This window comes from Canis lupus, chromosome 30, assembly GCF_048164855.1.
Source record: "Canis lupus baileyi chromosome 30, mCanLup2.hap1, whole genome shotgun sequence".
Lineage (NCBI taxonomy): Eukaryota > Metazoa > Chordata > Mammalia > Carnivora > Canidae > Canis > Canis lupus.
The window spans coordinates 35,879,602-35,905,078 of NC_132867.1; the positions used below are offsets into that span (position 1 = coordinate 35,879,602).

The window sequence follows — 25,477 nt, forward strand, 5'->3', positions numbered from 1 at the left end:
GCTGGAATGTTCTCCCGCGCCTCAGATTTTCAGTGGGTGGAGTGGCGGGGGCGGGAGGGGCGTCAAAGATTCTGAGAAGCCGGGAAATCACCGGGCCCGAGGGCCCCACTGACGCCTGTCAGCCTCCAGGACCTCGGGGTCCCCAGGGCCGCCGCCGCCCCTGCCCTGTCCCGCCGGGCGCCTCCCGCTCTCCGCACCGCAGCCACCGCGCCTCGCAGCTCCCCCGCTCCGGAGCGCTGCGCCAGGCGGCGTCGGACCGACGAGAGGACAGGCTGTCGCGGCTGCTCTCGCGAGAAGACTCTCGCGGGCGCGGTGCCAGCGGCCTTTCCCGGGCGTTGGGCGGAGCCGCAGGGCGGAAGGCGGAAAACCCCGGCCGGCCGATGGCCACGTGACCGAGCCTCGCGGCGTGGATTGGTCGGCAGCTCCCGGGCCCCGCCCCGAGGGCGGGCCTTCGCTCCCCGGAGGCAGTGCCCCTGCAGGCGGAGAGGTGTCCTCGCGCGCCCTGGGGTGGGGTCCCCTGGCGCGTCGCCGCCCGGGTCCCGGTGGGCCTCGGAGTTGCCGGGTGTCGGGCCGCCGGACGCTTTGTGTCGAGCCCCGGGGCCTGCGGGATCCTGTTCCGCAGAGCAGCTCTCCGAGGGGAGCCTTCCAGAGAAAGGCTCTGGGAAGCCAGCCTGCCACGCGGGCTCCCATCCTCGCTGTCCCCGCTGGTGTTGCGTGAGGCAGGTCCTCCCAGCCGCAGCCGAGGCCGTCTCCTCCTCCCCGCAGGATCCCAAGTTCCGCCCTGGGGAGCACCGATCGGCCCTCCGGACCCCTCCCCGCTCCCGGCTCCGCCTCCGGGTTCCCCCGAGGTGCGTGTGCACCGAAACCGCTGCAGTGACTCACAGTTGCAGATGTTCCCACTCTTCCTTTCTGGCGGAAGGTGGCGGGCTGCTGGCCTCGTGCCTGCGCCTGCCGCATCCCAGATGTGCCTGCTGAGCGAATTCACGGCGGAACCGGCTCCGGATTCCCAGGAGCCCGGCCTGAATGGCTCGCGGGGATCCCTCGCCCGCATCTTCCTCCAGCTCTTTGCAGCGCCGGGCACGATGTGAATGAATGAACGGCGGCTCGCGGGGACCCGGAGGAAGACAGGGGCCCACGCTCAGTGGGGCTCACAGTCCGGGAGGCGAGAGAGAACAGGTCCTTTGACAATCACAGGGAATGTGTCGCTTGTTTCCACCGCCAAGCGGCCGCCGTTAGGCGTTTGTCAAATGCAATGAGCTTATGAGTTCCATGTTCTCTCCATTTCACCCAGGAGGACCCCGACACTCAAGACGATGTGACTTATCCAGGAACACGCAAGCTGGTGGGATTGGCTGTTAGGACTCAAATCCAGATCACTCGGACCCCAGAGTTGAGGCCCTTCTCTGTCCGGCCTTTCCAGTCACCCCCACTTAGCACAGTAAGATGGGAGGGGGGCCCCAAGCTATTGATGTTGCCTACAAGGAGTCTGGGGCCACTTTTATGGTTCCATTTGAACTGGTCTTTTAGGCAAAGTAGACTTGATAGATGTGGAGGAGAGGAAGAGTGTCTCATGCAGAGGGAACAGCAAGGGCAGACAGTATAAAAGAACAAAGCTTATTCCGGTGGATTGTGAAACCCTTCCTGTGTTGTCCTTCCTGTGTTTTGCATTCCCAGCCACTGCTTGGCATCATCTGGTTGTCCTGCAGGCACTTGGAGCTCAGAATTTTCATTTTGTTTGCATATTCCTAGAAGCGGCATGTCTGGGTCATACAGTAAGTTAAATACAACGCCACAAGAAACTGTCAAACTTTTCAAAGCGGTTGTACCCTTTTACACTCTTGCCAGCAGGATAGGAGTTACAGTTTCTGACAATGTCATCAACACCTGGTATTGTCAGGTTTTTGACTTTTGCTGTTCTAATGGGTATGTGGCGGGACCTCATTGCGGTTTCAATTTGCTGATTTGTGACTGTGAAGATTACATTGTTGAGTATCTGGATTTTGTTGTCTTCCTTTGAATAGTGCAGACTGTTATTCTGGCAAGTGGTTAATCTGCTTTTAGTTGGGCTAGATTTTTTCAATCCTTGTTTGTAATCTTTTTTTGTGGCAGATCTAGAGTAGCCTTTACTCCTTAATCAGATTAGCTTTTATTCTAAAGCATGGGCTTTCGTGAGGCTAGTGAGTTGATGGCAGGAATCTCAGTGACCAGATTGTACATACCATAGAGTGTCCTCACAGATGAATGTTCTGGTGCTGTGTAACCCATCTTCGGTTCTTACTTGCCTCTGGGCTGGGAGTCAGAGCCCTGATACTGTCTAGCCTGATGGGTTGAACACACATGGGGTAGGATTTAATTTGTTTTAAGTAAAAGAATGAAAGGATATTCTTGTACTTCTAAATTTGTGGAATAAGAGTTCTCATCACATAGAGATTTAATTTCCCTTTCTGATTTTATTAGTTCCAACCAGGAAACAGAAATCAAAGCAGCTATTTTAGTAGAATTTAATATAAAGATCTGTCAACTAGGTATTATTTATTTTTATTTTTTTTAAAAAAAGATTTTATTTATTTATTCATGAAAGACACACACAGAGAAAGGCAGAGACATAGGCAGAGGGAGAAGCAGGCTCCATGCAGGGAGCCTGATACGGAACTCAATCCCAGGACTCCAGGATCACGCCCTGGATCGAAGGCAGACGCTAAACTGCTGAGCCGCCCCGGGATCCTGGTATTACTTATTAAGTAGGTAACTGAAAGTTAAAAACTCAATCATGGGGCACTGGGGTGGCTCAGCTGGTTAAGCGTCTGCCTGTGTCCTGGGGTCCTGGAATTAGACACCCCCCCCCCCCCCCCCCCGCATCAGGCTCCCTGTTCAGTGGGAAGCCTGCTTCTCCTTTTCCTGCTCCCCCTGCTTGTGCTCTCTCTCTCTCTCTCTCTCTGTGTCAAATAAATAAATAAAATCTTAAAGAGAAACCAAAACCTTAATCACTTCTTGGCCTTTTGGCTAAGATCAAGTGAAAGGTAAAAATTCCATATTTTGAAGGAGACAACTGCAGGAAGCTGCTCTTTACCTTAAGCTGGAGGTACAAAGTGAAGAAACTAATTAAAACCTTTAGGAGATTGGCAGAGGGCCCCATGGGAGTGCACCTGGGGGGGGGCGGGGGGGGGCTATAGAGGAGGTCCCAAGACTAGGGCTGGTGCTTCTCACAGGGTGTGTAATGAAGCTGATTCTGCTGGCTGAAAGCTCCCCAACTGGGTCCAAAGGGAAGCCACAATAGCTTTGCCAGGATGAGGAAGGGCTTCTGGTGTGAGGCCAGCAGGGAACAGGAAGCAGACAGGAAACAGCTGTTCTGGCTTCCTCCCTGAGCCTAGCGCTCTCCCTTCAGCGCCCCCTTTGTCAGCACAGGGAGCGGCTGGCAAAGCAGGCAGGTGGTTTGCTGGGTGCACTGCAAAGCCGGGGAGAGAAAGTGCACTGGGAGCTGAGAAACAACAGCTTAGTAACCAGCAGCACGATGATGTTCGAAACTTCTCTACATGTTAATTGTGTGCTCCCCACCATGTGATGCTTGCTCTGTCTCCAGCCAACCTCATGCCTTTCTGCCTCAAATCTTTGCTCATGCTGATATAGCTGGAATATCTGTTCTTGAATATCTAGCTCAAATTCCCTAGTGGCATTGTCCCCAGATGCATTTCATCACATTGTCCCCTGAGCCGCATGTGGCTGTCTGAGCATGCATCTTGATTCAGAATCCAGACCTTATGCATTTTTCATGGTGCCTGACATGCTGCCCTCAGTGCAGTGGCCGATCTTTTGGGTGTTGACGATGGACAACATGAGCCAGGTTGAGAGAATCAGCCTCCTGACCAAGCCCATCAGCCATGGGGCTGTGTCCCCACAGGAAAAGTGTCGTGGCTCTGCTGTATTCTTACCTACTTGTTCACAAGGAGTAGCATTGATCAGACCTTATGAAACCTCCATCTGAGTTTTCCTCCCACTCAGACAATTTCTGAGGTTTTTTCCCTTTTTAGTTTTAAGTGGTTGAAGTCCTTTGGGATCCCTTCCACTTTCTAATCAATACCAGTATTTCCTCAGAACCACCAGGGAACCCCTGTTTTTACTGGCTTTTTTTTTTTTTTTTCTGACGCATTATGGATGTGACTCTAGAACTCCTGATTTCACTCTAAGGATAACACAGTGGGGTATTTCATTCCATAGAATTCCAGGCCTCCAATGTGAGAGAAAAGCAACTGGGGCAGGAGACCAGACTCCATTTCCCGGTGGGCTGCTGATGCCAGGGAGTGGGGGGGCGGTCCTTGATCTGGGAGATAGGGTCTAGGCAGACCTGCTGGGGGCAGAGGTAGAAGAGGTGAGGGCTGTGGGGCCCGAAGGGAGCTCCATGGAGGGAGAGAGAGAAAGAGGAGGGAATTTTGAATATTTGTGATGTAGTGCTTTGGGGTATCTTCAAAAATTCCTACATATGATTCTACTTATTCTTTAAAACCTCTAGGGTCAATTTATTTTGTGTTCTATTTTATTATTTTATTTTATTTATTTTTGCTTCACCCTTCAGAGGAAGACTTTAAGACACTGTAGCTATGATCTGGCTTCCTAAATTTATCAGAAAACAACTTTAAAAATGGATTTAAATAGACCTCAGAACATTGGAGTAAAGTCGATTTTTCTTCTCAAAGTGAAGTACAGTTGAGTAGCTCTGGGAGGAAACTGAGCAGGGGTTCCATCCATGTGGATGTGGGGGCAGGCCACACCTGCCTTCAGAAGGTCAGGCCTGGGGCCCCAGTGGGACCCACTGAATCAGGCTCTTCAGAGACAGTGTTTGGAAATCTGCAATTTTTATGAGCTTCCAGAGAAGTCAGAGAACCATTTCTGGAGGCCGCTACTTTTATCATGTGATTTAGGACATGGAAGGTGGAAGGAGGGCTCTGACCATGCTCAAGGTCAGGAGTCTCTGGCTGACTCCACGTCACGCTGCTGCTCAGTCTGCAGGGCCACTGCAGCCTTCTCAGATGGCCTCACGTTTCCACTTTACTTTCTTCATGACCAATAGAAGGTAGAGTCATCTCCTGAAAGAGAGGAAATAAGAACTAATTGTCGCTTAAAAAAAAACTTTGTTCAAATGCCAAACTCTTAAATACCCCATGCTCTCCTCCTTTTATTTGAGAGAGAGAGAGAGAGTGAGTGAGGGGGATGGTAGGGAGGAGCAGAGGGACAGGGAAAGAGAAGGTCTCAAGCAGACTCCCTGTTGAGTGAGGAGCCCAACAGGGGGCTTGATCTCAGGACCCTGAGATCATGACCTGAGATGAAATCAAGAGTTGGACGCTTAACCCAACTGAACCACCCAGGCGCCCCCTTCCCCCCTTTTATTTCTTGCCTCTCTCTTTCATACCCTTTTACTGTTACCTGGTTGACCAGAGCTGTCACTTTAGAAAGTGGATGGTCTTCACACAGAGACTGACTTGATTTTAGATGGGAATGCTGGCCTGTTTCCTCCCAGGGCGATCTGTAGTGCCACCTTCTGGACCTGTCCACCCTGCTCCTCACCTGAGCACCTGGCCAGCAGCTGTGCATTTCCATTGTCTTCCATAGGTGATAGTAAATACAATGTGTTCCTTTCATAGACTAATAGTTTACCTTCTCTTTGATATAACAGATTAATGAAAGAAATCTGTATCAATGCGAGCTCGACACTAAACCATCGTTATCCATAGAAAAGTAAAAGTTGAGGGAGTGAAGTACAGTATGAGGACCTGTAGGCTCAGCAGATCCAGCTGCTCTCAAATGCATGCATGGTGTTTTCCTTTTTCTCCACCACTCTTCTGTCTTGTGCACCACATTCTCCCCAGGAGTGGAGGTGACCTCGGGGCAGGTAACTGGCTTGAGCAGAGGTCTGCAACTGCATTTGGCCTGGAGGTTTCTGTCCCTTGAGGCAGTGTTTTTTTTTTTTTTTTTTTGGATTGTATTTATTTATTTGACCGAAGAGAGAGCACAAGCAAGGGGAGCGGCAGAGGGAGAGGGAGAAGCAGGCTCCCTGCTGAGCAGGGAATCCAATGTAGGGCTTGATCCCAGGACCCTGGAATCAGGATCTGAGCCCAAGGCAGACAGGCAGACACTTAACCAACTGAGCCACTGCCCCGAGGCAGTGGTTCTTAAGGAATTAGCTTGGGGGAGCTTTCCCTTCCCCTTCTCTAGGATGTCTGTCAAGCCTGGAGGCACATTTGGTTGTTGTAACTGGGAGGGAGAGTGTTACCGGGATCTAGAGGGTAGAGGCCACGGATACAGCTCCAGATCCTACAACATGCAGGACAGCCCCCACCACAGTGGATTACTGGGTCCCTGGGTAATCAGAGTCACTAACGTCTGTACCGAGCTTCTGCTGGGGGTGCTGTTTCACGTGCTGTGTTTTATCTCATTGTGACCTCATGGTGCCCTGGAGGCTAAGCGGTTGAACCCCATTTTACTGTCAGGGAAACTGAGACTACAGCCAGCTTAAATGCTCTGCCAGGAATCACAGGGTCTGAAAGAGGCTGAGTCAGGTGGCAAACTCAGCTTCAGCCCCTGTGCCAGGCTGTCACAGGGCACCTGCCTGTTGGGAGGGAGTGCTGAGGAAGACTGCTCTGCTTTCACTAGAGTTAAGCAGACTTGTTCTTCCTTGGCTGGGGCCTGGTGCCCAGACTTGACCCCTCCAACAGTCTTGGGCCCCCCTTGGGCCCCAGAGTTCCCACCCGCACTGATAAATGCTTAGCTGGATCCTGCTGAGGTGCAGCCTCAGGAGAGACTTTCATACAGTATCTCCCCACCTAAAAGGGCAGGTTGCTGGGATTTCATGACATCTATGCACAAGGTCATGGCAGGCTATCTGCACCTGCTTGGTGACCATTGTACAAGAAGCAGAATTTGTCTGGGACTTGCTTTGTCATATATACTTGGGGAGGGAGGTTATGTCTGTGCATACATGTGTGTATGGGTGTCGGGAAAGGAAGGAAATCCTCAACTACAAATATTGGTGCTGCATAATCAATCCCAAAGAGTCCAATTAGACATGCATGGCCAGTTTGGCTTGGGAATGCCCATAGCACCCAGCATCTGGTCTCTTAGAGAGCTCAGCACGGTGACTGTGTTCTTGGCATCTCTGCAAGGAGCTTGGTCTGGAGCACCTTTGCTAGTGTGAGCAGAATCTGCAAAGGCTGTGGAGTTTGATGGGAGGTCCAGGGAGTGGCAAGGGAGGCAGAGCTTGTGCCAAAGAGGGACTCAGGGACCCGCCCCCCCAACCCCCAGGGTTAAACTCTTAAGACTGGTAAATGGAGACCATCCCATATCACTCGGGTGTGTCATACTTTTGTGTTTGCTGTGAAAGGCAGAAGACATTATTGGACTGTTTTATTGTTGAATATTTTTTTAAAATCCACTAGTCTTTCATAATCTTTTATCTCTGTCATTTATCAGCCTCTAGGCAGCAAGCCCAGCAGAAGCTTCGGGGTGGAAAGTGCATGAATGGAGGTCTTGGAACCACGTTTAGCATGGACTCGAGTGTAAATCCCAGCGCCCGCCTCTCCCAGTCATTCAGCCTCTCAACCCCTCAGGTTTGTCATCTGTAAAATGGAAGTATAATGGTGCCCACCTCGAGGGACTGTAGTGAGGACTAGTGAGTTAATCTTTGTAAAGTGCCCAGAAGCTGCTACACAGTAACTGCTGTTATTAGCCTCACCTAAACCACACAGCCTAGCTTCCTGTGTGTCACTATTGGTAAACCCATTTCCATGTCTTCATGCCGGGAAGCAAGACCACACCTTCCCATTCTCAGGTATCTTTGCAAACCATTCCTGCAGCCAGGGGCTCTTGTCATGGATGTCAGTCGGACTATTTGTAGGCTGCAGTCACTGACATGGGGTGCAGGTGGTGGGTGTGTGTGTCCTGGGTCTTGGCTGGATGACTCTGACCTTGGCTCACACTTAGCCTGAGGTGGATCTCAGCTGTTCAGTGCATCCTGGAGCTGCTGTAACAGATTAGTGAGAATGGAGAATTGGCTGATAGTTTTGTGGGGAGGCAGGAAAAGTCTGAAGTTGCAAAGTCTAAAGCAAAACTGCACAAAAAACTAGCTTCAGGTCTTGCTCCAGGTCCCCTCCCAAACCAAGATCTCCCGTCGTTCTCCATCTGCCTCCCTCCTGAGCACATCCTCATCTTCTCCCCAGACCCTGCAGCCGCAACCCCCTGTTCTGTCCAGTTCAGTGCTCAGCTAACCAAGGTCCTCCCAGTGATCATGACCACAGATGTTTCTTTGCCTTGGTCGATCACACGTGTGTTGTGTGTGAATGTTACATGGAGTCTGAGGCTGTGAGCCTGAGCATTTGAGGTCCTGTGATCCCCTCTGCTGCGTCCCATGTGTTGTCTCTAGTAGTTTCAAGTCTTTCTGGAAACACCTCGTTTCCACAGTCCACCACCACTTACTCATAATCCTAAAGTCCAGAAAGCTCTGGATCTTTCTTTGTTTCTTTCTTTGTTTCTTTCTTTGTTTCTTTGTTTGTTTGTTTCTTTCTTTGTTTCTTTCTTTTCTTTCTTTTTTTCTTTTCTTTCTCTCTTTCTTTCTCTCTTTCTTTCTTTCTTTCTTTCTTTCTTTCTTTCTTTCTTCTCTCTTTCTTTCTTTCTTTCTTTCTCTTTCTTTCCCTTCCTTCCTTCCCCTTCCTTCCTTCCTTCCTTCCTTCCTTCCTTCCTTCCTTCCTTCCTTCCTTCCTTCCTTCCTTCCTTCTTTCCTTCCTTCCTTCTTTCCTTCCTTCCTTTCTCTTTTGAAAGCTCTGTGTTTTATGTCGGTGTTCCATAACATTTCAGCAAACTCCTTTGGAAGCAAATCCTTGACCTACACTCAGGCTACGAATAGCTTCATTTATCTCACTTAGTGTGAATATTTATATTTTGCTATGGAAATGGTAACGTGCTCGAATATAGGGTGCTGCTGTCTACCTCACTGGACTGTTATCAATATAGGATATGCATCAGTGTCTTTCAGAAATCCAAAGCATTCTGAATTACAGTGTACCCAAGAATTTCAGGTAAGGGATTTGAAACCTGTACAACTTTTATGTCTCTAGACCTGCTGAGCACAGAAACTACTCTTGGGGACTCCAGCAGACCACATGGTCTGAGACCTGATGGGATGCAGGTCCCCACAGAGATGCACTGAAGGAATGTATGGGTGCTTGTAAATCCACATGACTGCTCAGATTTATGGGTGCCTAAATACTTTGCTCACCCATTAAGACGGAGCCCCTTAAATGTCCTTTGGTCAGTTTAGCTCATGCCCTGAGAACGTTGTTATTTTTTTTTAAAGATTTTATTTATTTATTCATGAGAGACACATAGAGAGAGAGAGAGAGAGGCAGAGACACAGGCAGAGGGAGAAGCAGGCTCCATGCAGGGAGTCCGACGTGGGACTCGATCCCAGGTCTCCAGGATCACACCCTGGGCTGAAGGCAGCGCCAAACCACTGAGGGACCCAGGCTGCCCAGAACTTTGTTGTTATTAATGTGTTCAAATATTTTTGCCTGCAGAGTTTTCCTGTCAAAGGGCTTTTGCCACCTCGAGGAAGGACTTTTTGTTCTTTGTGTTGAGATCGCTCTCAGATCTTCTCTGACAGACTTGCAAACACGCTGATAAGCCCCAAGTGATGGGATATGGGACCCTTGGTAGGTGTGGAGGTGTTCAGCAGGTGGGGAAGCCCCGCGCTTGCTCATCAGCACAGGTTCTGCATCAGAAACCCAAGTGGGCGTGTGTTTGACAGGATCTGCCAGGAAGTGCAGAATGACTTTCTTGATCTGGAAATGCAAATCTCAGATATTTTACACGTTTGCAGACATTTTAAAACAGTTGTGGTAAGACGCAGACTTCACATTGATAATATTTTGGGATTCTGCAGTATTTACTGAGAGAAATGCTCAATGGTGTTTACCCAGGTGCACTCTCTCACCCACCGACTTCTCTCTGGTCCTGGAACTCCTGTCCCGCTGGGACCCCCAGTGCAGATGACTGAGTGGTATCTTCTGGATTTTGCTCCTCTGACAGACACATTGCTCCCCTCCCTGGGTCTTTCGTCTGCCTCACCAAATCTGCCTCTTCAAGATTCTGTTCAAAACTCTCTTCCAAGGAACCTTCCCTAAAAACCTGACTCCATATGCCGATTTTTTTATAATTAGCTTTTCCTACATGGTTGGTAAAATGAGATCCGACAAACACAATTTGATGGCAATGAACATTTGCACTTGTGTAACTTTTCTCTCAAATTACTTGCTTAAATTCCCAGTAGTGAGTTTGCTGGATCAAAGCAGTTAGACGTTTTTATGGCTGTAGAATTCATTCATTCAAAAATATCTGCTGCACATATATTGGGGGTACAGGGTTGTGCCAGGAGCTGGCTGTGTGACAGTGAACCAAACAGCAAACTCTTAGCCTTCCTGGAACTGACCTTCTGTTGGGGGAGAAGCCCACAACCCAGTAAACAAGTAGATATGTAGAATATCACGTTAGGTGATGGCCATGGAGAATAGCAAGGTGGTGTAGGAGGATTAGAGAAGTACCTGTGGGTCAGGGCACGTGGGTGGCTTAGGTGGTGAAGCACCTGCCTTCAGCTCAGGTCATGGAGTCCTGGGATGGAGCCTTTGAGTTGGGCTCTGTGCTCAGCAGGGAGTCTATTTGTCTCTCTGCCTCTGCCCCTCCTGCCCACGTGGGCTGGCTCTCTTTTTCTCTAATAAATAAATAAATCTTAAAAATATATAAAAAATAAAAATTAATAAAATAAATGAATAAGAAAAATAAATAATAATAATAAAAGAAGTACCTGCGGATGGTGAGGAGGGATAGGGAGTCGCTGTTTCATATGAGGAGCTCAAGAAAGGGCTCAGTGTTGAGGTGATATCTGAGCAGAGACCTGCAAGAAGGAAGTGAGGGAGCTCTGCTGACACTATGTAAGGGAGAACAATTCAGGCAGAGAAGCAGTAGATGCACATGTCCTGTGGCATAAAGCACCTTCAGGGACTTCCATTATGTGTATGCTGGTATACTTGAGGGTGTCTCACAGGTCTCTGGGGCTCTATTCATTTAAAAAAAATTTTCTTTTCTTTCTTCTGTGAATTGAATATTTGTGTCTTCCCCAATCCTCCTAATTCATATATTGAAGCCCTAATCATCAGTGGGAGGGTGTTTGGAGATGGGCCTTTGGGAGTAATTGGGTTTAGATGAGCCCATGAGAATGGAGCCCCATGATGGGATTGGTGCCATTATAAGGGGATGAAGGGACCAGAATTCTCTCTGCCCTGTGAGGGCACAGTGAGAAAACAGCTGTCTATGAACTAGGAAGAGGGCTCTCGCTAAGAACCCAACCATGTGGGCACCCTGATCTGGGACTTTCAGGCTTTGGAGCTGTGAGAAATCATTATCTGTTGTTTGAGCCACCCAGCCTGTGGTCTTCTGTTGACAGAACTTTCTCTTCCTCCATCTGCCGGGGTAATCTCAACTGACCTGCCTTCAGACTTGAGGCCCACTCATCCATTCTTCATGGCAATTAATGTGCAGATATATATTAATCCCCACTTCTTTATTGATATCATCTATGGTGTGACATCGTTCTCACACCTTCCTATTGTTCACCAGATGCGGCCTCCTTTAGCTCTTTTTTTATTTAAGATTTTATTTATTTATTTTGAGAGAGAGACAGAGAGAACAGAGGGGCAGAGGGAGAGAGAGAGACTCTCAAGCAGACTCCATGCGGAGCATGGGGCCCGACATGGGGCTTGATCCCATGACCCCAAGTTCATGACCTGAGCTGAAATCAGAAGTCAGACACTCAACCAACTGTGCCACCCAGGTGCCCCGCCTTTAGCTCTTTGAATGCATTTATAATAGCTGAGTTAATATCTTAAATTTTTTATGTTTATTTTTTAAGATTTTATTTATTTTTAAAGATTTTATTTATTCATAGAGACACAGAGAGAGAGAGAGAGAGAGAGAGAGAGAGAGAGAAAGAGAGAGGCAGAGACACAGGCAGAGGGAGAAGCAGGCTCCATACAGGAAGCTTGACGTGGGACTCGATCCCAGGTCTCCAGGATCACACCCCAGGCTGCAGGCGGTGTTAAACTGCTGTGCCACTGGGGCTGCCCTAAGATTTTATTTATATATTCATGAGAGACACAGAGAGAGAGGCAGAGACACAGGCAGAGGGAGAAGCAGACTGTGGGGAGCCTGATGAGGGACTTGATCCCAGGACCCCGGGATCACGACCTGAGCCAAAGGCAGATGCTCAACCACTGAGCCACCCAGGCATCCCAATATCTTTATTTAGTAAGTTGAACATCTGGGCTTCCTCAGGGGCAGTTTCTGACTTTTTTTTTTTTCTTGCGGAACATATTTCCTGTGTCTTTACATGTTTAATGTAATGTTTTCTTGCTGAAAACTGGACATACCAAATACTATGCTATGGTGGCTCTGGAAATTGCATCTCCCAGGCTCTGTTGGAAGCAGCTGGGGTATGTTTGTTTACTGACTTCTCTAACCAAGTGTGTAGGTTCTATTCTTTGTTATGTGTGCCACTGGGGTTTCTAGGGAACTTCCAGACAGGATAATATCTGGGAATGGGGCTTTGAGGGGAGCTCCATGTCCTTACTGCCCTGCTGGGAAGAGGAAGAGGGGCCTAAAGACCAAGAGAAAATGCTATGAAGTTCACATTTCTTACTGAGATTCAGTAATTTTTTTGAAGAAATCTCAAATTGTTGAAAGTCTTCGGTTAATTTCCGGAGTTGTGAAAAAGTTGCTCTTGACAATCTTCCATCATATGCAGCAGAACCTATTTTCAGCATTTTCTTGAAACTCACTTTTATATTGCTTATGTTCAGATTTGCACGACTCTTGGCTCATCACTCACTAGATTCTGTCCTAATCCAACCCACCCGCGTGCTATGGATCCTTCCTGGCCGTTGCCTCCCTGTGTCTGTGCTGGCTCCTGCCTCCCCACAACCCTGGCCTTACTTTCCAGGCCTGTGTCACACGCAGGCACTTTATTTTCTACTTTCAGCTGAGGACAGGAAGGGACTGTTTTCTGATTATATGATCATCACGCTTTCCATGACTCATGATTAGAGATTTGACTACACTTTATATCTAGACTCTCAGCTCAGTTTTGATACACGTTCTTTAGAATTTTTATATATAAACTATATATATATATATAGATGGGGGCACTGGAGGGAGAGGGAGAGAGAGACCTCAAGCAGACTCCACACCTAGGGCAGAGCCTGGCATGAGGCTCTATCTCACAACCCTGGGATCATGACTGGAGCTGAAATCAAGAGTCAGACTCCTAACTGAGCCACTCTGACGCCCCATATACATTTTTAAAATTGAAGAACAGATATGATGAATCAATACTTTTTTTGGAAGTGTGTGAGTGAAAATCCCAAAGAAGCCATTTGGGGGGATAAAGGGATTTAACAGGGAAGGATGGCAAGCAGACATGATGGTTTATTACCCGTCTGTCCTTGCTTCACCAGAAAGGCCAGGTGGTACTTGGACCTAGGGACTGCCTCCAGGGAGGCTGTATGGACTCAGAACTGTCCTTCAGAAGGGAGGCAAGGAGAATCCATCCTCTGTGTCCTCCTGTTCTGTCTCGCATTGTCAAAGTCCCTTCACAGAGCATCAGCCTCTTGTACTTGTAGGTCCTGCCACCCACTCAGGAAGTCCCAGGGGTTGGAACCCCTCATGGGGTATTGTCACCCTGTCTCTGGTCAGCCTGGCTTATTTCTCTTAGGGAACATATGGTTTTTGTTCTGTCTTTCCATAGGGTCCTTCTGGCTGGTGGTGGAATGATGGTTACCCTCTGCTTTAGAAGTGGTCCTGCTGGGTGAGAAGGTCCCCAGGATGCTTCCCACTCAGGGATGCTGTTACTTTCACCAGCATGAGTGATGGCATTCATCCTGGGGGTGGAAAGTGTCCAGAGCAGTGAAGGCAGCACCGAGAGAGGTTGGGGGTGATCAGATCAGCCAGGTTTCCCTGGAGGCCTACTCTGTGCATACTTGGCTCTCCTGTCCTGCTCGCTTCTACCTCTGGCCAGCCTCTCAGACTCCTGCTTGTCCAAGGACTGCCTTGGCTGCTCTTTTTGGAGCAGAATGTCCCCATCATGATAGACGTGTGCTTGCCATGATGGGTGTGTGCTTGCCACACTATGAAGTGTGCTCCCACTGTGTCTATTTCTCCCTTTGTTGACCTGTTTTATCTCCTACTTCTCTGCCTTTTGCCCCCTTCCCTCCTTAGCTCAGCTTTGGAAGAACCTTAGAGGTTGTTTAGAGCAGTGGTCTTCAAATTTGAACAAGTATCAGAATTACTTGGAAGTCTTGTTAAAGGCAGATTGCTGGGTCCCATTCCAGACCCCCAGAGTTGCTGATCCAATCGTCTCTGGTGGGGCCTGAGAATCTGCATCTCTACCAAGTTCCCAGGTGCTACTGACTCAGGAACCACACTCTGAGAAGCACTGATGTAGACCACCCTCCTCAGTTGTCTCACAGATCTATAAGGCACATGCACAGTGGCTGAGAGTGAAGACTTGAGGTCCAGCTTGCCTGAGCTCAAATCCTGGCCATGGGCAAGTTCCTTAACCTCTCTATGCCTCAATTTCCCCATCTTTGAAATGGGATGATATTAGAGTTATGAGGGTTTGGAATGGTGCCTGGCTCATTGTTAGGTCTGTATAAATGTAGGCTGAGGTGATTCTTATTTACTCATGGGAAAAGGGAAATTGAAGGAGTGAAAGTCAGATCCAAGCTGGCAAACAGCACATTCTAGAAGCCTAGACTTACCTTTCCATTATGACACTTCCTTTGGGTCTTTTGGTCAGGAGCTACTTAAATCAGCTCCTGAGGAAGCCTGTTACTGAACCTAGAAGAACACGACATTGTTTTGCAGAAACCCCAGCATACACCCAACACTTGGGGGTGGGGGAAAGGATGGAATTGGTGGCAGATGGAACATGGACAGGGAGTGGTCCAGTTCTTGAACTTCCAGCCTGCGTCTCTCAGGGCCTGTTTCCTCATGTGTGGGCTCTCAATAAAATACCTACTTCTGAGGTTCGGGCAAAGGCTTAATCTGAAAATGCATTGGTAAAATGCTTAACACAGTGTCTGGCACAGAGTGAACACTTGTGGATTTTTGTTACCAGTTCTTCTGCAACAGAATAGTGCTGTGTCCGCCATACTGCTTAACACAGGTTTTCTCCAGATTAATTGTCTAGCTGGATTATACCAGCATCTCCTTATCCCTTCAGGAGGCCTTCTGATGTATGGGCCCAGCTGTGAAAACAGATGGTTTTAAAAACTATCCATCATGGAAACTATTAAAGATAAATGGTCCCAGGAGTAACCTCATGATAGAGTGGTCATGCTGTGGTTCTTCAAGGGGGTGGGCATCCCCAGTAGCCCCTGTGGTGCCTTCCAACTGCTCTACAGAATGACTCACATTGTCTCTGTTGTTTGAAACCACTCCTGGTGAGTTTGAATATCTCAGTCCCACGTTTGTACTTGAAATTCTATCTGATAGTTGGACATGGTTTTGCCTAAATTCCTGTCCTCTGGCTTTAATTATTATGCAATGAAGTTGGATTGACAAACTTGAGACAATTGAAAATTCTCTCCTTTTGAACCTCTCTCTTTAGGGGAAAAGATAAAGCATAGAAAGAAAACCAGGAGCACCTGGGTGGCTCAGCAGGTTAAACATCTGCCTTCAGTCAGGTCATGATCCCAGGGTCCTGGGATTGAGTCTCGCATTGGGCTCCCTGCTTGGTGGGGAGTCTGCTCCTCTCTCTCTCCTTCTGCCCCTCCTTCTGCTGTGCTCTCTCTCTCACTCTCTGTCAAATAAATAAATAAATAAATAGATAGATAGATAGAAAGAAAGAAAGAAAGAAAGAAAGAAAGAAAGCCAGCAAACAAAAATAAGAGATATTGGTAATATATTTAAAACAACCTGGAGGGTGTGTCCTCATAGCCTCTTCTTCTCACGGTCACTGGGAGCATGGCTGATGCACATGGGGCCTGAGCCAGCCCTCTGTCATGAGGCCTGAAGCTTGTATTATTTGGGGAGCATTCACTTAAAAAATAATACTAAATTCTGAATGTAGATTTAGGTATGTTAGTAAACCTTTACGTAGGAGAGAAAAAAATATCACCCTCAGTTATAAGTTTGATAACACATACATTAAAAAGTCCAGAAAAGTAATCTACTGCTTTATTTTTATTTTTAAATATGCCTTAGTTTATCTTTTAAAAAAAATTAAAATTTAAATTCAATTTAGTTAACATATAGTGTATTGTTAGTTTCAGGAGTAGAATTTAATGATTCATCAATTGCATTTAACACCCAGTTAAATGGGTGCCTCATCACATCAGGTGCCCTCCTTAATGCCTATAACCCAGTTACCTCATTCCCCCAACCTCCACCCCTCCAGCAACCCTCAGTTTGCTTCCTAGAGTTAAAGAGTCTCTTATGGTTTGTTCCCCTCTCTGTTTTTATCTTATTTTCCCTATCTTTCTCCTATGTTCATCTGTTTTGTTTCTTAAATTCTACATATGGGTGAAATCATATGGTATTTGTCTTTCTCTGACTGACTCTTTTTCCTTAGCATAATGTCCTCTAATTCCATCCACATCTTTACAAATGGCAAGATTTCATTCTTTTTGATGGCTAAATAATATTCCATTGTGTATATACCACACCTTCTTTATCCATTCATCTGTTGATAGACATCTGGGCTCTTTTCACAGTTTGGTTATTGTGGATATTGCTGCTATGGACATTGGGGTGCAGGTGCCCTTGAATCACTGTTTGTATCCTTTGGATAGATACCTAGTGGTATAATTGCTGGGTTATAGGGTAGCTCTATTTTTAATTTTTTGAGGAACTTCCATACTGTTTTCCAGAGTGGCTGCACCAGTTTGCATTCCCACCAACAGTGTAAGAGGCTTCCCCTTTCCACATCCTCATCAACATCTGTTGTTTCCTGAGTTGTTAATTTTAGCCATTTTGAGTGATATGAGATGGTATCTCATTGTGGTTTTGATCTGTACTTCCCTGATGCTGAATAATGTTGAACATTTTTTCATATGTCTGTTGGCCATTTATTGACTGGATATTTTGCTTTTTTGGGGGTGTTGAGTTTGATAAATTTTTAACAGATTTTGGATACTTTTGCAAATATCTTCTCCCATTCCATAAGTTACCTTTTAGTTTTGTTGACTGTTTCCTTTGCTGCACAAAAGATTTTTATCCCAGTATTTTATTAATTAACTGCCTGAACAACCTCTTTTCCTCTTTATGTATTTTTGGGGGGTTGTGTTTTTTTTTTCTCTCCTCATTTGACAAGGGGTTAAAATACATTTTGAAATATATTTAAACAGAGAGAATAGATTGGTAATTCAGTCTTTCCTCTTAACATCTGCTACCAACATGCATTTATTATTGACAGTTGAGAAAAGATACATCAATTGATTGATTTTAGCCTTATAGTTTATTATTGGTAATATCAGGTCAAGTTTAGGATTGCTATTAAAATGGGGCAATACTTATTGAGTTTCTTTTACACACAAGCTTTATAATTTCAAGGCATTTCAAGTTCTTTTGTGAGTGACTCTTCCTAAATATTCTTTGAATTGACATCCCTCACTAACCAGATGGTCATCAATGTCCTTGTAGTGACGTGGACTGCTTATGAGACACTGAATACTGACACTGATAAAGACAGTTTATAGAGACTATCTTTAATAGGACTTTTAGACCGTCTTTATCAGTGTTAGTATTCAGTGTCACAAAAGCCAAGAAATTGAAATCTTGTTGCAATGTGTTTCTCCCATTCATTTCTCCTTATTAATTGGATATCAAATTATTCAAAAATCTATTTCTATTATAAATTTATTTGTCTTAATGATATACTATTTTGGTATAATCTAAAATTTTTGTTATTAAAATTCTCTATTCAGTATTGAAATAATTTCTGTTCATTTCCATCTGTATAGCTTTAAAATATTCTATTAATTTTTATGCATATTTTTCTCTCTTTGCTTTAACAAATTTTAAAGTGTCAAAAAAGGCACTTATCATACATGTCATGTAAGAGGTCTGTAATTTCTCACTTATTTTATTGAAATATTCCAAAACATCTTTTCAAATTGCAGTTACATGCCATATTCAAGCTTCATTAATTTTGTGAATAATTTTTTTTGCATTCCTGTTGTGTTTGGGTTTCTCTCTTGAATGTTTAAAAATATATATTATAATATTGTTATATCCAAGTTGCTAGGCTTGAACAGATTTATAATGGCATCTCTCTATAATTAGACTCTTCAAAGAAAAGCCAGTTTATATGTGTGGTTTATGTACTCCATCAATGAACCTGAAAAGAAAACACATAACTCTTGCAAAATATCATGCTAGTGATATTTTGGTCTTGTTTGGACAGATTTTCCTCCTAGGAGACTAAAGAAATGAAATGCACAAGGTAAATATATTATGATATTGTGATATTTGTGTCACTGAGCCAGGTGAATTGTTACAGTGGGCAGGAGGAAATTGTTTATACAGTAGACTGGCTAACAATAACTTAACTTTATAGGGAAGTGATTGTTAATCACATACATTTATTTTATTAAACTTAAACTAATGGCAAACTCAAACCCCCTTTAGCAAGATCCCCTAAATTGCTGCAGCCTCTCCAATTCTATCAGTCATGAAGGGAAATGTGACACAGGGACACAGTCATGAAGTACAAGTGAACAGAGATAGTGGTCTAATTTTTGGGTCCATGTGTTGATGACATTCATCAGTTTTGGAAACAGATTTCAGCTAGTATCTTTCTAAATGATTATTCTGACTCCTTTCTCTCTCTCTCTCTTTCTTTCCTCCTCTTTGCCTCCCTCCCTCCCTCCCACCCCCCTCTTCTCTGGGACTCCAATTACATATATGTTGGATATTCCATATTGTCTCACTCACATTTCTCTCATGTTTTTCATACTTTTTTCTATGTTTCAAGTTTAGAGAATTTCTATTGAAATATTTCTACTGACATTTCTACTAGATATAAGCTCACTAGACTTTTTGTTCAATTTGCTATTAAGTGCACTCATTGAATTCTTTACTTTGGTACTGTATTTTTTAGTTCTACAATTTCCATCTGGTTCTTTTTGGGGTTTTCACTTCTATGGTGAAATTCTTTGTATTTTTTCCCCATTTTTCACATATTTCCACTGAAAATGTTCACACTTATTCATTAATAGATTTAAAGTCTTTATTTGTTCATACCAGTTCTGGGTCATCTGTGGGCCAGTTTCTATTGACTATTTTTTTCCTTTTAATTTTGGGGCACATTTTCTGGCTTATTCACATGCCTCGTGATTTGTTGTTTTGTTTTTGTAATTAAGTGCTGAAGTTTATATACAACATAGTGGAGACTGAGAGAAGTAATAATTTTTCCAGGGAGTGCTTCACCTTTTGTGAGTCAGGTATCTCTGATCAAGATCTGATCTCTATAATGTAATCATTAGTTGAGCTGAATTAGGACCTGGGTTGCCACTCCAGTTAATTTAGTCTACCTCTGATTTCAGATATGTTGAGAATGGGATCACCCTCACTCTAGTAGGGCTGTGAGATCTAAGCACCATAACACCACAGAATTCCTCTCTGCTTTCTTCTATATCATATTCTGACTTCCTGGCCACCATTCTACTGAGTAAATTTCTGTGGGAGAGAATTGGCAGCCAGTGATGTCCATCTCTGTGTTTGGGCTCCTCCAGATTGAAGTCTACACATCAGCTGTTAAATTCTCAGTTAGCTTCCCCCTATCCCCCAAATTTTCTCTGCCTGTAGCAGACTGCTTTTCTGCCCACCCATGCTCCCATGCTTAACAACTTGCCCCAGGAATGGAAGGGGCCACTGGTTTGCACTCACCTGAGATGAGCTAATTTCTCTCTAAATTTAGTTTATTTAAAATTTTAAAAAAGATTTTATTTATTTATTCATCAGAGAACAGAGAGAGAGGCAGAGACATAGGCAGAGAGAGAAGCAGGCTCCTGAAGGTAGCCTGATGTGGGACTCGATCCCGGAACTCCGGGATCACGCTCTGAGCCAAAGGCAGATAGATGCTCAACCTCTGAGCCACCCAGCCATCCCAGTTTATTTAAACTTTGAATCTACAGCTCTTCAATTACTTTAAAGAAAAATACAATGTAAAAACTTGTTCAGGGCTTCCTCATTGCTTAGTGCTAATCTTTTATGATCTTTCACATGCTAACAAACAGTGGAACCTCTTCATTTCTTTTTGATTTTCTAAAATTCCCTCTTTTACATATCTTTTCTCCTAAGCCATTATTTGCTTTGTTTATTGGTTCTGATGTGCCCTAATTTAGTCTTTATTTCTAACCTTGTACTTCTCAATTTGTTTTGAGTTCTGTCATTCGCCTTTTCAAATCTTATGTTTCTGAATGTTTCTAATGATGACTTAAGTTACATTTTATTTTATTTATTTATTATTTATTTATTTATTTAAAGTTACATTTAAAAAAAAGATTTTGTGTATTTATGTGAGAGAGCATAAGCAGGGGGAGTGGCAGAGGGAGAGGTTAGAATCATGTTGCCTGCTGAGATCCCAGGATCCTGGGATTGTAAAGGCAGATGATCAACTAACTAACCACCCAGGCGCCCCTTAAGTTACAGTTTTAAAAGATTTTATTTATTTATTTGAGAGAGAGAGAGAGAGACTGAAAGAGAAGGAGAGGACCAGTGAAGGAAGGAGCAGAAGGGGAGGGAGAGAGAATCTCATGCAGACTCTGTGCTAAACTTGAGCCAAAACCAAGAGGGGTGGATACTTAACCAACTGGACCACCTAGGTATCCCTAAGTTATGTTTTAATAATATGTATTATTTTTAATTTGTTTCACCTCATTTCAAATATGAAGCTACCTTTACATCTGCATTTTATAGCATATCATTTGTTATACTTGCATTGTCTGTAGGGGCAGTATTATGTTCTTATTCTCTTTTCTCTTACAATAAATTTATATTAGACTTGTCCATGATCCTTTTATTTTCCTTTCCTTTTCTCCTTCCTTCGTTCCTTCCTTCGTTCCTTCGTTCCTTCGTTCCTTCCTTCCTTCCTTCCTTCCTTCCTTCCTTCCTTCCTTTCTTCCTTCCTGTGAAATGAGTGTTTGTGTATTTATAGGCATGAAGGATAGGTCATGATTTGTTTTCTAGCTTCATGGCTCTACGACTCCCTCTTCTGCTGCTTTTGCAAAGTGGTGAAAAAACTATTGTCTTGTATTTTCTGAGATCCGACTTTCTGATCCCTTCCCCCACTTTTTTCTGTAATATCTCTTTTTCTCTGCATCATTTGTTCCTGTTCTTCTCATTGTGGACTTTTTCTTGAAAGGAAGCTTTAGTATGCTACTTTTGAGGGTTCATAGACTGTTCCATCATGGCCAGAATAGAATATCATGGTCCCCTTGTCTTACCCATGAATTGGATCCTACTATTCTCAGATTGGACCTCTATGTTTTAATGAATATGGGTCATCAGTGTGGTTTTCCTGTTCTCTGGACTGTTGGAATCCCTCTCCTTCCTCCTACTCAGATCCTCAACCCCACAATCATTTGGCTGTAGATGATTTCCTCTATATGCTCATTTTGTGAGATTCATTGGGAGACCTTGTGATTTATTTTGTTGTAGGATTTCCAAGTCTTTGATTTTTTTTTCAAGTCTTTGATTTTGATATACTAGTTGCTTGGTCTCTTTTTATGTGGGAATTTGCTGGAGGGGGGGGGATTAAAATATCATACCCTATAATCTCTCCAGAATCTTTGTCATAATTATCTTCAAAGGATTATTATAAAAGAATAACAACAGAAGAGTTTAGTCATGATTCACTTCTGATGTCAGTCAATTGGGATAACTCTATAGAGGATGGTTTTCTCCCAGTTTGGTGACTAGACAAGGCCATGTCACCATCTATGACGGTTTGAATGGACCTCCCCCTCTCCCCCCCAAAAAAAAAAAAAAACCCTGACCTGGCTCCTTCACATCTTGTATTTTCTCTGTTATGAGCTGAATTGTATTTCTCCAAAATTGTGTTGATATCTTAATCCCCAGTACCTCAGAATGTGACTGTATTTGGAGATAGACTCTCTAAAGAGGTAATTACATTAAAATGAAGTAATCTGGGTGGGCCCTAATCCAGTCTGACTGTATCCTTATAGAAGAGAAGATTAAAACACAGACACACAGAGAGAAAAGGCTGTGGGAAGACAAAGGGAAAAGATAGACTGGCAGGGGAGAAGCCTCAGAAGAAACCAACCCTGCTGCCCTCTTGATCTCATACTCTTGACCTTCAGATCTGTGAGAAAATAAGTTTCTTTTCTTTAAACCACCCAGTCTGGGTTACTTCGGTATGGCAATGTTAGCAAACTATTTCTCTCTCTTTCTCTCTCTCTCTCTCTCTCTCTCTCTCTCTCTCTCACACACACACACACACACACACACACACAGAATCTCTTGGGAGAATTTCACTGCTTGCGAGAATCTGTTCCCAGTTCACCAAACCCTGTACTGAAAGATTATACCAGGGCTCCATTTTCACTTTTGGTATCTAAGAATAGCTCTCTAGATGTTTCACTTCTTTAAAAACTCATTTTGTGGAAAGAATAAGTTGCAATAATTTTTATTTTATTTTGTGATCTTGGCTCAGCAGAACTGAGAAGGTGTTTGACTTTTTATGCTTTCATATTACCTGTTCTTATTATAGCTATGCCTAAAAGTGTTTAAATTATACTAAATATAATTTCTGCATTCTCCTCCCCAACCACACTCAGAATTTCACTCCAAGGGTTTTCTGGAGTGGGAGCACGGTAGAAAGAAAGGGAGCTTTTTGGCAGAGAGGAGTGGGTTCAAACCTTAAGTCCGCTGTTCACTTGTGGGATGTTGGTGAGGCACCTAACATCTCTGAGCCTTTGCTTTCTCCTTTGTAACTGTGAAATGATGTCCCCTTTTGAAGGATGGGTGTGAGGGTTACATGAGATAAAGCTGTAATTTGCTTCCTGGCACATAATGGACACCAAATAATGCTGCTTTCCACTTTTTCTCTTCCTTTTCCCAACCATAGTTAGCCAGAAAAAATAATTGTGGACCCAAGAAAAGTCCAGTTAATTGTATATGGGTTTAAATTTGAGACATATTACTTACTGTACTCCAAAATAAATATCTGCAGAAATTCAAAGAGGTACTGCTTCAAACTCGGGAAGCACATCACTAAGCTGTTCTGCCAACAGCTTTCTGACTATGGTCTTCTTTTCAGAAACAGAGGCTGTTTCAAGAATTCTATATGCATTATATTTATTCAGCGACTGGCAATCTGGTGTCCCACCTAGTGGTCAGCAGGGGATAGCCCATTTCAAAAAGAGATGAGAAGACAATTCACATTATCTTCTGCTGGGTGGAAGCCTGAAGGACAGTTTGTGCTCATCCTTTTCTCCCCATTTACAGGGACTCAGGACATGTAAAGCACAAGGCATGAGGAATGGCAGTATGTTTGCATATGCTGTTGCAGTGGTGGGATAGAGATTGAGAAGAGAAGTTCTGCTTGAGAGAGAGTCATCAGATTAGGAGGCATATGGGTGAATGGTTTTCTTAAAATATGAAATATTTCAAATATACAGAAAAGTTCATAAAAAATCAGCACATTTACCAGCCAGCTCTATTGAACGCTAACATTTTGTCACATTTGCATCCTATTTCTTTTAGAGGCAAAACAGCGCAAATGCTGGCACAGTTCCCAGTATACGCTGCTAGGATCCCTTTCTCTTCCCAGTCCCCCACCCAGAGGTATCCACCATCTTTGGTGTTTGTCTTTAGTGGCATTTAAAAATTCTACTAACATCCATGGGTGAATCCATGTTTTTGAATGTTTTCAAAATTTACTGATGTCATACTGAATATATTTTTTCTATTGTAAATGAGTAATGCAATAACTTCCTTGTGCCATTTTCCCTATGGAGCTTCCTAAGAATTTTTCTATTACTTTCCTAGAAGTAGATTGAAGAGCAAGTATTTTGTTTCCAGAGAGATTGTACCAAATTACCTTTCAGTTTGGTAATTGTACCAAATTACTCTTCACCAAATTACCTAATAGTGTAAGTGGTCCCCATTGCTCTACATCTGCAATGATACTGAAACTGTTAGGCTTTGAAATACTTTCAAAGTTGATAGTTACAAAATATTCCACAGTATTTTAATTTGTATGTCCCTAATTAGTATTTATATTGGGTGTCTTTTTAGATGTTTCCTTGGCCCTTTATTTTTCTCCCTTGTGAATGGGCTGTTCATATCTTTTGCCTTCTATTTCCTGTTGGATTTTTTTCTTATTGATTCTCAAGAATTTCATACTTATTACAGATATGAATCGTTTTTTTAGTTATATGTTTGCAAGTATCTTCTCCCTGTCTGTGACTTACAGGTTTTTAGTAAAAATTTTAAGATGAATTATATAATATGTACACAAAATGCACAGATCATAAATGTAGAGCCCAGTGATTTTTTTTTTTTTTTTACAAAGTGAAAAAACCCATGTAATAACCACTCAGGTGAGCAATTAGAATACAACTAGCCTCCACTTTAGGATCTTTCTAACATCTGCCACATTCCAGAGATAACCACTGTGTAGACTCCTGAATCATTTTGTCCTGTTTTGAACTTTAAATAAATGAAATCCTATAGTATACACACACTGGTTTCTTTCAGTCAATGTTACTTTTTGTGAGATTCATTTATAATATTGAATGTAGCAGTGATTGCTTTTTTCCATTTCTATTTAGTATTTCATTGTATGCGTGTATTATATACATGAATCCATTTGACTGTTAGAAATATCTAGGTAATTTCCATTTTTGGACAATTATGAATAATGTGTAAACATTCTGGTACATGTGTTTTGGTGCATGAGGAGAGGAAATGCTAGGTCCTAGGACATGCACTTGTTTAACCTTAGTAAATATATGTTGGCAAATTGAATTTAAACCAAAAAAATAAAAACCTTATAAGTGCTTCTTGTAGTGATGCTCTGGGTACCACCTGGATCCCCACTTTGTGACTGAGCACTCATCCTCACTTGTCAGGAGTTTGGTTACTAATGCATCTCAGCTGAGACCTTCCCCAGGCATTGAACTCAGCTGAAGGGAGCTGTCTGGCCAAACCATATACTCTCAGCCTGGTAGCATCCAAGATGCAATGAATAATAGATGTGGGAATAGAAAAGTCTCCAGCTACCATGTTAATTCTGGACATCTCTGGAGAGCCATCCTAGCTTTATAGTAGCAATGTTAACAATAGCCAAAATATAGAAAGATCCCAGATGTCCATTGACAAATGAATAAAGATGAACACACACACACACACACACACA

The 25,477-nt window shown here is 43.9% G+C and overlaps 1 long non-coding RNA gene across 13 annotated transcripts in view; it reads left to right on the forward strand.

Annotated features, from left to right (window-relative positions):
* Positions 1 to 428: 428 nt before the first annotated feature.
* LOC140621664 (uncharacterized) overlaps positions 429 to 25,477 on the forward strand; it is a 66,087-nt gene continuing 41,038 nt past the window's right edge. For 2 of the 13 annotated variants that reach the window (XR_012021429.1, XR_012021431.1), the window contains exons 1-2: positions 431 to 1,438; positions 7,462 to 7,598. This is a non-coding gene — a long non-coding RNA (uncharacterized lncRNA). Of the gene's footprint in view, positions 1,773 to 5,668; positions 5,885 to 7,461; positions 7,599 to 25,477 lie in introns of all 13 variants that reach the window. The other 11 variants (XR_012021424.1, XR_012021427.1, XR_012021425.1 and 8 more) reach the window with 9 other exon arrangements.